Source organism: Lycium barbarum, chromosome 3, assembly GCF_019175385.1.
Source record: "Lycium barbarum isolate Lr01 chromosome 3, ASM1917538v2, whole genome shotgun sequence".
In the NCBI taxonomy this organism is placed as follows: domain Eukaryota; kingdom Viridiplantae; phylum Streptophyta; class Magnoliopsida; order Solanales; family Solanaceae; genus Lycium; species Lycium barbarum.
Window position 1 is genome coordinate 14,982,254 of NC_083339.1, and position 14,963 is coordinate 14,997,216.

A 14,963-nucleotide genomic window follows, 5' to 3' on the forward strand; every position below is an offset into this window, starting at 1 on the left:
TCAGATTACTATGAGAAATATTTTTTCTTCCTTTTAGATACTCGTACTTGAAATTTACTATGTGCATGATATCAGTGATGATTACCATAAATATTTTTATATATTATTTTATAAATGATATAGTTCTTACAAAATATTATTACATAATATTTGAGTCTGACTGGTATAGAGAGGTAATTTTACAAATGGTATACTGCTATAATGAATGTCACTATTATTATAAGTATGATGTTATTATAGAGAAATAAAATATAACATAAAAAATTATTTTCGGAGAAAATCAGGCCGTTATATTGAACTGTTGTTATAACGAATGACAATTATATAGAGATTTGCCTATAATAAAGTAAATCATCCATGAAAGAGAAAAAGAAGAAGAAAAAGCAAGTGAAAGACCGATAAAGTCTTTCAATATTGTCATCTTGCCCTTTGGAGGTCACCCCATTAGTTCTTACTTGTGAGTTTTTTCCTTTCAGAAATGGCACCAATCCAGATAAACACCATACAACACTTCACACACCCAAAGCATTCATTAACATTATTTGATTCGAACACCAAATATATATGTGATGGTTGCAAAATCCCTGGCATAGGCAAAAGATATCACTGCCACGAATGCGATTTCTACCTGCACGAATCCTGTGGAACAATATGTCCAATGAATCTTTCTTCGTTCTTGCATCCTTACCATTCACTCAAGCTCGTCATCCGCAAGCCACGTGCCGATCGCCGATTGGACCGCATCTGCAACGTGTGCTGCGATTCCGTGGAAGGGCTGTTTTATAGGTGTGAGCTTTGTGAATTCGATGTACACCGTACCCTCTTTGTACTCAGTTGCCTGAAACACTGCGACATGTTCTACATCAGGTAACTTAATTATAAATCCCAATTTATGTGGCTTGTGATTTAATCTTTAAAATAAGTGGCATATATTTGTGTAACTATAAATTATATCATTAAGAACAAATTGTAAATCTTCAAAGTTAAAAAATTATTCTAAATACTCCAAAAAAGTATGATTACTTTATGGAACTAATTAAAAAGGAAAATATGATACTCCCTCTATCCCAATTTATGCGACACTTTTCATTTGCTATTCAAACTATATAAACTTTGATCAATATTTTAAAACGTGAGTTTTCAAAGAATAGTACTTTTCATATAGATTTTAAAATTCACTATTTAATTTTAAATATTGAGTTAATCTAATTCAATTTAGCTTCAAAGATCAATAGAATCATGGGTGGATTTAGATCATTAACCCCCGTACACTCATGCGAATTCGGTATTTGTATTGAAAAGTCCAGTAAATATATAACAAATATAACTTGAGAATCGATTAACAATGTGTGATTTTGCTCTAGTGGCAAAGGAGGAACCCTTAAGTTCTACTCCCTTTCGGTCAAGGGTTCGAACCCTCGGTTATCATTAGGCCTTTGTTTTTTGTCTCTTTTTTTTTTTTTAATATGAGATGGGTGGGAAAACCCACAAACTTGAAATCTTAAATCTGCTTTGGAATAGAATTGATCATTTTCAAAAAGCGAAAAGTATCACATGAATTGAGATCAGGGAGCACATATTTTAGAGAAGTGTACCCTAATCCATAGTGATTTTGAGAAGCCTTCAATAAGATCCCTTTCCCCTTGGAAAAGAATGCGAAGCTTGATTTCTCCCTTAAAACCTCTTTTCTGAAGAAAATAAAATTGTTAGCTAGAGAGAGTATCAGTCCTGAAAACTTCTGTAACAGCTCACCTCCTAAACAAATTAAGAACATACTTCCGAAAGGCTTAATATACAATTTGACACTCTAATATACATATCTTTTCAAAATCGGCCCCTACTGAGATTTTTCCCAACTAAACATTTCTAAAAAAGGACAGTTCGGTACACTAAGCTCCTGCTATACGCAGGACTCGAAGAAGGACCGGACCAACTAAACAACTCTACTTTGACAAAACCTAACATAATTAACATTTCCGACCGGACCGAACCTTTGTGTTCCTCAATTGTATAGATTCAAATGAAAGAAGAAGATGAGCAAGTTAGAAAAGTTGGAGAAAAAGAAGTCATTTTTTTACTATTAGGCCATTTTTTCCAAATCCATTAGGCCAGAATTTCTACACTTCACGCTTGTTTTCTTGCATGAATTACATGCACTTTGACCAAATCATGTAGACTAATGTCACACAAGTATGCTAACAGTTAAAGAGTTATTAATTATTATGTAGAGTAAATTATAAATTACTCCCTCCCTTCACTTTTTGTTATCTTGAAGTGTTCAACCAGTAATTCACTGAAATCAGTAATCTACCATTAATTTACTAAAACCAGTTATTTACTAAAAATGATAAATTTTCAGTAATTTATGAAAACAAGTTTATGTTTTTCAAAACCAAAAAACGTTAAAGACAGAAATTAGATGAAATAGAAAATTTTCGAGCCCACAAGTTTCTTGTGTGTCCATAACAATTGCCAAGGTTAATGGATTAATATCTTCCAGGATATAACGAAAAACTATTCTGCAATAGCGGCAATGCAACTTGCAGAACTTCTGCGAACTCAAAGGGCGACAGCAAATCACAACTAGACACTTACGTTTTGGCTTTTGAAAGAAATACGGAATGCAAGAATGAAGAGGAGATATTTAGTTCAAAAAATTTCAGTTCATCAAGTGTTGTGCCTGATCAGTAATACCAGTTATTATCGTTGAGAAATAAATAAATAAAAAGGCCGCGAATTTATTTAATTAAAATTCCGTGCAAAAATTATTAAGGGAAAATAACTAATAGAATTTTAGAAATAAATTTGGTCCAAAAAGATTAACAATCAATCAGATCATTTGACTGAATCCGAATTCTCAACTCTTTAAGAGCTAGAAGAGGTGAATCTATATATAAGCACACAAGAAGTGTTTTCCCCCAGCAATAAAGGACAAAGTGCCACAAAGTGCCTTTGCAAAAATGAAATTTATTTGAATTTCATTTCCCTCCATTTTATTTTCCCACCATTTCCCAATTCACACTACGCTCATCTTTAAAGCACATATCTTTAAAGCCTAACAATCCCCCACATGAATAGGGAATGACTATATGATGCATGAAAAAATTATGTGATTTGCAAACAAGGATTAATCACATCTGGATAAGTAGGTTTTCCTTTGAACTTTCCATAGTAAATATATGTCGGATATACTTGATCAATCGGTAGATTTGATATCGTTGAATCGTCGAACTTTGGTGTATGCCTCGACAACCACATGTCACAAAATTAGTATTTTAACCGTCTTTGATTCTCATTGTTGTGTTCGTTTCAGCCATGAACCGCGCTTGCTCTCGTAAGTGCGTAAAGAATTGGCCTTACAGAATTCTCCTTGAAGCAGCTTACACTTCACACTTACATAAGAGATTCCTAAACATGTAATCCTATAGAAACATTATTTGATATACCATGTATCAAACTTAGAAACCATTAAAAAGCCTTAATGCTTTATTCTTGGTACTGAACATTGTCTTCATCATGAATGGACCAAAAGTTTGTTTGACAATGTTGAACGGTCAATTATAACTTTTTTTGATCTCCTTGAACATAGATCTTGGGATCTCCAATCTTCTAGGTAGAGTTACCACCATTTTGACTTGTCTTCGGCCATAGTCCTATTCCCTTTGATGATGTCTCAACCGCCTCCCTAGCTAGGCCTTTTGTAAGTGGATCCGACACATTATCCTTTCACCTTACATAACCAATTATGATAATTCCACTAGAGAGTAGTTGTCTAACGTTATTATATCTTCGTCGTATGTGACGAGATTCACCATTATACATAACGCTTCCAGCCCTTCCTATTGTCGCTTGACTATCACAATGTATGCATATAGGTGCCAAAGGTTTGGGCCAAAATGGAATATCTTTCAAGAAATTCGGGAGCCATTCAGCTTCTTCACCGGCTTTGGCTAAAGCTATGAACTCAGACTCCACTGTAGAGCGGGCAATACAAGTTTGTTTGGATGACTTCCAAGACACAGCTCCTCCACCAATGGTAAAAACGTATCCATTTGTGGACTTAGTTTCCGCTGATCCAGTGATCCAATTTGCATCACAATATCCCTCTATTATTGCGGGATACGAATTGTAATGCAAAGCCAAGTCTTATGTGTATTGTAAATACCTCAAAACTCGTTTCATTGCATCCAATGAGTTTGGTCGGGATTAACTGTGTATCGGCTTAATTTACTTATCCCACAAGCTATCTGGCCGTGTACAATTCATGATGTACATCAAATTTCCCAACACTCGAGAATACTCCAATTGAGACTTACTTTGACCTTTACTACTCACAAAATTATGGTTTAAGTCAATTGGAGTTTGTGCTACTTTGAAGTCCAAATGTTTGAGCTTTTCAAGTACCATTTTGATGCAATGAGATTGAGACAATGCTAGGCCTTGAGGAGTCCTATGAATTTTAATTCCTAGAATTAAATCAGCGAGTCCTAAGTCTTTCATATCAAACTTGTTAGCAACCATACGCTTAGTAACATTTATGTTGGCAATGTCTTTACTCATTATTAGCATGTCATCAACATACAAGCAAACAATGACTACATGATTTGGAGTGTTCTTAATGTAGACACATTTATCACACTCAGTAATCTTAAATTCATTTGACAATATTATTTGATCAAATTTTTCATGCCATTGTTTCAGTGCTTGTTTAAGTCCATAAAGTGATTTAACAAGTTTGCACACCTTCTTTTCTTTTCCAGGAACTACAAACCCCTCAGATTGTTCCATGTATAGTTCTTCCTCCAAATCTCCATTTAAAAAGGCTATTTTAACATCTATTTGATGAACTTGAAGGTCATACACGGCGTCCAACGCTGTTAACACCTGAATAGATGTAATTTTCGTTACCGGCGAGTATGTGTTAAAATAATCAAGGCCTTGTCATAGTCTAAAACCTACAACAAGTCTTGCCTTATATTTGTCAATAGTACCGTCATCCTTCATTTTCCTTTTGAAAATCCATTTGCAACCTAAACATTTGTTCCCTGGAGGAAGATCAACCAACTCCTAAGTATGGTTGCTTAAAATGGATTCTATTTCACTATTAACTGCCTTTTTCCAATATTGTGCTTCTGAAAAAGACACTGCTTCCTTAAAAGTTTGAGGCTCTTTTTCCAATAGATATGTCAAAAAGTCTGGACCAAAGAAAGTAGATGTCCTTTGACGTTTGCTACGTCTTGGTTCTCCTTATTAGCAGTACTTTCCTTTGTCTCTTCCCGAGGTCGTTTAGATCTTTCACTAGAAGACTCTCATTTCTCTTTGTATGGATAAATGTCTTTAAAAATTCTACAGTATTAACATGAGTAACGGGATTTTCTGATTTGTGAACTAGAAACCGATATATTTTGCTATTGGTGGCATATCATATGAAAACACAATCTATGGTTTTCGGCCCTATTTTTACCTTTTTGGGTTTAGGAATTTATACCTTAGCTAAACACCCCCACACTTTGAAGTATTTCAAGTTGAGATTTCTTCCTTTCCATCTCTCATATGGAATGGATTGTGTTTTGCTATGGGGAACTCAATTAAGTATTCTATTAGTCATAATAATAGCTCCCCCACAAGTTCTAGAGTAAACCAGAACTTAACAGCAAGGCATTCATCATCTTCTTTAATGTTCTATTTTTTCTTTCTGCAATTCGATTGGATTGTGAGAGTAAGGGGCAGTTGTTTGATCAATAATGTCATTTTTCAAACAAATTTCTTCAAAAGGAGATACATATTCATCACCCTTATGACTCCTTATCAATTTTGTTTGATGGTCAACTGTTTATATGTGTGGGTGCCACACACACATAAAAGTGACCCCACTAGACACGGTTTCATATACTCCCTAAGACACTTGAACCTAGACTTTGCTATCAAGCTTTGTCACACCCCGAACCATGGCTTGGGCGTAACACGGAACTCGGTGTCTTGTTGCATGTAATCGAGCGAACCACATGGCTTGCTGAATCAACATTGAGCAGGAGTTGATGCGGAATACACTTTAAAACATGGATAATCTGAGTAAGCATGAAATCTCATAATAGTAGATAAAATAATTTTTTAAAACATGATGTGAAAATAGTCTAAAATAGCATGTTAATACCGAGCCAAAATGGCTATACAACTCTGAACGTCTGACATAACATAACTGACTAGTTTATGAAACCTTTGACATGAGTCTGACTGCTAAACTGTTTATCAGGACAAGGCCCCCAGCATACCTTTACCACATAACTGAAATAAACATAAATATAGATAAAACCCCAAATAGAATGGGGCTCACCAAAAGCTAATACGAGCAAATCCTAACGTGCTAATCCGTCGTCCTGCAAATCTGCATTGTGAAATGCAAACCCCGGGTAATTAAAAGGGGATGTCAGTACATTCAAATTGTACTGATATGTAAAGCAACTGAATGACATAAGCATGGCACATGAAATAATAAAATTGAAATTGAAACTGCCTCTGTATCTGTAATCTGAACATGAACATGAGTATTATTTGACATGAATATATATATATATATATATATAACATGAGAAAAACATTTTATGTGGGTGAGCCTTAGCATAACCGACATGTAACCACCACGTAAGTACGTGGGATCTGATCTCTGCCTGACTAGCTAACCCATCATGTATCTTACCGGGGTACAAGACATGAACATGAACATGAGAGGATCCAACAACCCTCAATGGGTAGACATGAATATATTGTCCTGACTGGGCGGAGCGGTCCTTATCCTACACTGGCATACGTAGTTTCAGGCTATCTGAGCCTTCTCGATAATCTGTGCAACTCCCAAAAACATATACATGGGTATATCTGGCTTAGTAGCCCATGAATTATATAATCTTGACTATAAACATTATTCGTGATTGTATTGTCACATGGAAATATATATAGTATAACTTGCACAAAAACATGGAGACATGTGGAAGTACATGAAAATAAACATGAAAGTTTATATCTTGCATTTAAGAACCCATGGAATGAAAAGTACGTATGGATTACGGCCAGATTCTCAACAACCAGAATGGAACATTAAGATCACACTAACGAAGTAATCATACAAACATGGTATATCATGGTACATGTACTTAGGGTTATCATGAACATGTCTAGAACCCTAGTTTTGATAAACTTCTGTATAATCATGGAAGAACGTAAAGAACAATGTTGTTCCCACATGTGGATAGAAACCCTACATATCTGTAACGTTTCAAAACCTGTAAAAAGGTCTGAACTTGAAGAAGAAATCCAAAAGCTTTGGTCTTGAATCCTTTAGATGGGTTTTCTTGAAAACCCTAGGTTGTTCCCATATGTGGATATTCTATTTAGAAATCATAGATATTCTTTAGAATCACTTGAAAGGCTTGGAATAGGCTTACCTTAATATCTTGGATTGATGGGACGTTCTAGGGCTTGAAGGGTATGAAAAATAGGAAATAAAACTAAAGTCCCGATTATGCTTTTCACTGAAGCGGGAAAAGTACGGGCACAACATACAACCCGTACCATATTAAACGTCTCGTACATTGGTCACATACCTCATGTGGCAATTTCTAGAAACTTGTGGTTTTGGTACAGAGAGTACGGAACAAAAGTACGTCTCGTACTTTGATGTACGTGATGTATATCTAGCCCGTACCTGGAATGTCAAATTCCAGTGGCTTCTGATTTCTCCTCTATGATATACATCTAATAAGTATGGCCCGTACATAAATGTACAACCCATACATTTTGACGTAGGCCGTACTTTTACCATTCCAAGGAAAATTTCCAATTCCAACACTTCCCGTCTTGGTTTCTAAGTCATGAATCATAAACATGGCTTAGTTTAAGGTACGAGGTGTTATAATTTTAATTTTCTTGGGAAGTTGCGTTTCAACTTCATTTTTGTATTGTTTGAATGCGTTAATTGCTTCATCTTTACTACTAAGTAAATAAACGTAACAATAACGAGTGTTGTCGTCAATGAAAGTAATGAAATACTTCTTTCCACTGCGAGATGTAGTCAACTTCATTTCACAAATATCTCTGTGAATTAAGTCTAAAGGATTTGAATTCCTTTCAATTGACTTGTAAGGATGTTTAGCATACTTAGATTCCACATAGATTTGACATTTTAAATTATCGCATTCAAATTTAGGCAATACATCTAAATTAATCATTTTTCAAAAGGTTTTATATTGACATGTCCTAAACGGTAATGCCACAAATCATTTGAGTCAAGTAAGTACCACGAAGCTGAAATCTTATTATTATCAACGACCATTACATTCAGTTTGAAAAGACCCTCTGTAAGGTAACATTTTTCTATATACATCTCGTTCTTACTTATTTCACTTTGTTTGAAACGTAAACACACTTAAAACCGGTATTCACTAGAAGTACGATAGAGACTAAATTTTTTCTTATTTCTGGAACATGATAGACGTTGTTGAGAGTCACCACATTCCCAGAGGTCATCTTCAGAAATATCTTTCCATAACCTTCAATTTTGGTCGTTGCAAAATTTCCCATAAATATGATTTCGTCGGGTCTTGGGGGAACATATGAAGCGAACCCTTTTATGTGAATGCTTCTCTAACTACACAAACATGGCGAGTGGCTCCAGAATCAATCCACCACTCTTTAGGATTTCCCACTAAATTGCACTCAGACAACATAGCGCACAAGTCATCAATATCCTCATTTTTTCAACCATATTTGCTTGACCCTTTTTCTTTTCCTTCTTCGGAGCATGACATTCTGCAGCTTTGTGTCCAATATTTTCACAATTGTGGCAGTTTCCCTTGAATTTCTTCTTGTTAGGATAGTTCTTTGGTACTGAAGTCTTTTTCCTTTATTTTAGATTCGTTGGAGCAGTTTCAACACTATGTGCTCCCCCTATTGCTGATCTCCTATTAGCCTTCCTTTCTGCCACCTTGTTATCTTCATTGATTCTCAACCAAACGATGAGATCTTCCAGCGTCATCTCCTATCATTTGCGTTTCAAGTAATTTTTTAAGTCCTTCCATAAATGAGGCAACTTCTCAATCATTGCTGCAACTTGAAACGCGCAATTAATCACCAAACCTTCAATAAATAATACTCCCTCTATTTCAATTTATGTGAACCTATTTCCTTTTTAGTCCATGCCAAAATGAATGACCTCTTTTCTAATTTGGAAACAAATTCACTTTATGAATGATTTACAACCACACAAATATTCAAGACTTATTTTGAACCACAAGTTTCAAAAGTCTTCCCTCCTTCTTAAATGTTGTGCCCAGTCAAATGGATTCACATAGATTGAAACGGAGGGAGTATGTAAGTAATAACACACTTAATACTTTTGACAGAAGTATTAATTATACTTATACCTTCAATAAGAAAATCGTGGATGATAACCTGCAACTCTTGAACTTTGGTACCAACAGACTTGTCGTCTACCATTTTGTAGTCCAGGAACTTCGCAGATATAAACTTTTTCAATCCGGCATTCTCAGTTTTATATTTATTTTCCACCGCATCCCATAATTATTTCGAAGTACCCACATTACTATAGATGTTGTAAAGATTGTCCTTCAGTTCGCTAAGTATATAGTTCTTACACAAACAATCTGAGTGCTTCCAAGCCTCGATCACAATGAAACGTTCATTTTCAGGAGTTGATTCCGGTAGAATTGGAAATTCCTCCTTAATGTACTTTTGTAGACTTAAAGTCGTCAAGTAAAAGAACATCTTTTGTTGCCACATTTTGAAATCAATCCTAGTAAATTTTTCGGGCTTTTCTGCCGGAGCCGATGCCGAAGTAGCACAGACAGAGGATTCAGCATTGCTTGTATAGCCAACCGCGGGGGTTGGTGTGTCAATAGCAATGGCAATCACGTTTGGAGTTTGTTCTCCCATTTCTGTTCAACAAACACAAACAGAATTAATAAATCAGTGAAATTCTTATATCTTCAAACTAAAATCCACACATTAATTACTCGATGAAGTTTTTATATTCTTCAAATCGAGTAGACAATTGAGTAGAAAGATACGAAAACTTTAATCTCAAAAGCATAGTAGAAAATCTGAAGATTTTCATCTCCAACACAAACAGAACACAAAAAGAACACAAAAAATTAAACAATAAAAAATAGATTTCCTAAGCTTGTTATCTTCAAGTATTCAACCAGTAATTCACTGAAATCAGTAATCTACCAGTAATTTACTAAAAACAATAACTTTCCAGTAATTTACGAAAACAAGTTTCTGTTTTTCCAAAACCAAAATACGTTAAAGACAGAAATTAGATGAAACAAAAAATTTATGAGCCCACAAGTTTCTTGTGTGTCCTTATGAAATCTAATCCCCTCACAGTTGCCAAGTTAATCGATTGAAAAAGTTTATATTCTACAATAGCGGCAATGCAAATTGCAGAATTTCAGCCAACTCAAAGGGCGGCAGCAAACGACAACTGCCTTTTCATCAAGTGTTGTGTCTATTCGATAATACCAGTTATTACCGTTGGGAATAAAAAAAGTCCACGAATTTATTTAATTAAAATTTCGCGCAAAATTTATTAAGGGAAAATAAATAATAGAATTTTGGAAATAAATTTGGTCCAAAAAGATTAGCAATCAATCAGATCATTTAACCAAATCCAAATCCAAATAATCTAAAGCCGAGCCGAGCGATGGCGGCTCGAGGGGAGTCCCTCTTCTCAACTCTTTAAGAGCTAGAAGAGGTAAATCTATATATAAACACACAAGAAGTGCTTTCCCCCACCAATGCGGGACAAATTGCCACAAAGTGCCTTTGTAAAAGTGAAATTTATTTGAATTTCATTTTCCTCTATTTTGTTTTCCCACCATTTCCCAATTCATACTACACTCATATTTAAAACACATGTCTTTAAAGGCTAACACTTTTACTTGTCAACAATGTACTTTGCCTCGTCAACAATGTACTTAGCCTCCCCTTAAGAAACAGTAAATGAAGTGCATATTTGACCATAAAATTCATATTAATGATGTATAGTTTCAATGAACTTGAAAATAATTTGAGGAATGAGTAGTTAATACTAAAGGTAAAACAGGGAAAATAAAATTGTCTTTCTTTTGATATGGTAAAATGGACAAGTAAAAGTGAAAATTTATATTTAGTATAGTGGACAAAGTGAAAATTTATATTTAGAATAGTGGACAAGTAAAAGTGAACGAAGGGAGTACTTCCTTTTTTCTCTTTTACTTGTCCCTTATGTTAAAAATAAATTTTTAATTTTTCTTTTGCTTGTCCAATTTAGCAAATTAAGAGAGATTTTTTGTTTTTTCAATATAATCCATATAATTAGATAACTACATAACGTACTAGTAGTCAAACTTAGATTTTCAAAGCATAATTAATAAGATTAATTTAGTAAATTAAACCCTAATAAAGTACTTCTTAAAGAGAATGTCAAGTCAACATGAGTCAAGTAGAAAGATACTGAGAGGGTATTATGTAGAGTTTTATCACGAAGATATGTTTGTTGAATAATTTGTACTTGTAAAGGGGGTGGGGCTAGGGTGGGGGTGATTTCCCACACATCTAGGAAATGAATAAATGAAAAGGTTTAAGTGTTTTGACCCTTTATGTGTACTTGAATAAGTGATCCCACCAAGTGTCTTTGAGCCCACATTAAAACACTTAAACCTTTTCATTTCTTCATTTTCCATTGATATGGAAAAGTTCCCCTTTACAAGTAAAAAACTATTCAACAATGTTTAATTAAAAAAAAAAAAAAACTAATAGGTGATCGATCTTGCAAAACCAAGCAAGTTGGAGTGTTAATTCATCTTAATTTACGTATTAAGAATTTCAGAAATTAAATTCTCATCTTTTTATTGATCATCTTTTAGCTCTTTATTATAATTATGCAAGCATTTCGATGATAATTGTCAATTCAGGTACATCCTTTAAGGCTACTAGGCTCAGCTAAACCAGGAACATGTGCAGTTTGCAATGGAGCATGTAACGCTTCTTCATGGCGTTATAGGTGTGCGCTATGTGAATTCGATATCCATATGGAATGTACGTTGCTACAATGTGAAAAGAGAACAAGTCTAGGAATCTCTACGTACGTTCCACCATCGATATTTCCTGAAACACAATCTTTTGATAGTCATGCTTATGAGATTCCCAACCCATTTTTCCCTAGTCCATGGAACATGCACCACAACGACATGTCACATTCACACACACATCCACAACATCAGTGTCATTGTTCGGTTCAGACTTATCATGGTGGTAGACGAATTGGAAAAATTATGTTTGTACTGGTGAAAATAGTCTCAATTGTGGTCATGCTTGGGCTGTGAAACAGAGGCGGATAGATGCGGAGTCAGAAATTACAGTTTATGAGTTCTCGATCATTATTAGTTTATTTTTTTTGGTTTATTCGGTTCTGAATATATTATTTATTCATATGAAATGAAATTTTTAACACAAATACATGTTTAGCCAGAGCTACTAGGTTCTGCCAAATTCGTAGCTAAATCCAGGATCTGCAGCTTATAAATTCTAAATTTCAAGTTTTTGAATTCTGAAATTTATTATAGGGTACATGTTCAGTAGATTTCTCAACAAAGTTACAATGTTTGGACTCAAGTTATTGGATTCTGCCGAACCCGTATTTTGTATGCTAGCTCTGTCCATGATATGAAATTATAATAGGAGAGTGAATTGTAACTTACTCGACTAATTAAAGTGTTTTTAATGTCTTCTAAAAGTAACTTTCAGTCCGATAAAAAAAAACTCCTTTTTACCGACAAGAGGGGATGCTCAGATGATCAGCACCCCCCACCCACCATCCCAGAATTGTGGGTTCAAGTAACCACAGGAGCAATAGCTCCAATAAAGAGGACAAAGGAGGGGAATAAAAAAATAAAACTCCTTTTTACCACAAGTTACAGAAAATGTCATAATATTAAGAAGGGAAAAGAGTCAAAAATACCCCTTTACTTTGGAAAAAGAGCTAAAAATATCCTCCGAACTTATTTTGGGTTAAAAATACCCCTCTCATCCTTAAAGTGTTCAAATATACCTTTGTTTTGAAGGAAATTATCCCCCCAAAATAACTCGAAATCATTTTTTAAATCCACTCCATTATTTAAACTCGACCCAACTAATTAATAACCCATAAGATTCCCTTATTCCCCCAATATGTAGGTTTGAAGTTTGAGGGAATTGAGGGAATAAGGGGATCTTATGGGTTATTATTTAGTTGGGTCGGGTTTAAATGATGGAACGGGTTTAAAAAATGATTTCGAGTTATTTTGGAGATAATTCCGTTAGGACAGGGGTATATTTGAAAACTTTAAGGATGAGAGGGGTATTTTTTACCCAAAATAAGTTCGGAGGATATTTTTAACCCTTTTTCCAAAGTAGAGGAGTATTTTTGACCCTTTCCCCACTAATAAAGACGAGTGATAATTTTGTACTAAATGCAGAGGTCATTGCCTAATATATATATTGAGGATTTTCCAGATGTCCCAAACAACTGAAGTCGATGGAATATTTTCCATATGTTTTAGAATCTAATTAATTAATTATAAGAGCAGCCTATTATGGAAATTGGTGCTCACATAATATTTCTCCATTTCAATTTATGTAACACCATTTGACTTGATATAAAGTTTAAGATAGAAAATGAGACTTTTGAAATTTGTGATTTAAAACAAACATTAGTTGGCTGTCAATCATTTCATTAAGGGTAAAAATAAAATTCTAAAATCAATTTGTTTACAATTATAGAAATGTGATATTCTTTTAGAGCATATTAAAAAGAAAAGTGTGTCACATAAATTGGGTCCAGGGAGTATCCACATTTTTGGGTTCTCAAAATGGCTTGGAACACGTATCAAGTAATTAAGATGCTCACTTTGACCAAGGATACAAATTTAGATTATCCTAATCGCTTATTAGAAAAAGAATCATTTATTTCAGGCAGAATATAAGCAAAATCATTATTACCGCTTTAACTTGTCGAGAGAATTTCTAAACTAGGATATAAATAATATAATCAATGAAAATTAATGCACTTTCTATGTAGAGCTAACCCCCTTGTTTATAATTATAATTATTTTCCAACAGAGAAGTTAAGATCATAATTCCACGAGAGAAAAAAAAAATGGGGAGATTAATTTCTAGTGAGTCTTCATCAATCTCACTAATTTTTATTATTTTACTAAGTGTTGATCTTTTTGGTGCATCTTTAAGAGCAACTGCAATCACCCCACTAATTAAAACAGCTTGTGATTTATGTAATGTAAAAGATTTTTGCTACAATGTTTTGGCAGAAAATCGAGAGGCAAATAGGGCAATAACAAGGTTCAATCTTGAAGATGTTGCAATTCAATTAGCATATACAAACTACACAAATATACACAGGAAGGTTCTCACAATCACTACAAATGAAACAAATCCAACACTTAAGCAAATGTACAAGCAGTGTCTTCATCAATATGTACTTATGAAAAAAGATTTTGAGTTTTTACTTGAAACTTTGGTCATGAAAGGTGATATGGGACAAGCTATTACTGTGGCACAGGATGATTTATTTGTTTGTATGAGCTTATTTACGCAGTCACCAGCTTCTCCAAATCCATTTGCTCAGGCTAATGATAATATGGCTTCCTTCTTAGAACTTATTAGGGATATTTCTTTCATACCACTTTGATTATATTGGTTCATGAATAAGAAGCATGTAATGCTTTTTCTAATATAATCGTATGGTTCAGTTGCTTTGTCATATGTATGGAATGAAAAATCAAAAGTTTTTTATGGCATTGAATCATAGATTCGTTACGAAATATTTATGATAGACAGATCTGTTACAAGATTGTAAGAGTCTTTTGACAAAATTCGTAAATGTGGACAAAATTTGAGACGAATTTATA

The 14,963-nt window shown here is 34.2% G+C and overlaps 1 pseudogene; it reads left to right on the forward strand.

The window, feature by feature from the left end:
- The first annotated feature begins 373 nt into the window (after positions 1–373).
- Positions 374–12,461, forward strand: LOC132630372 (protein VACUOLELESS GAMETOPHYTES-like; annotated as a pseudogene).
- The last annotated feature ends 2,502 nt before the right edge of the window (positions 12,462–14,963 follow it).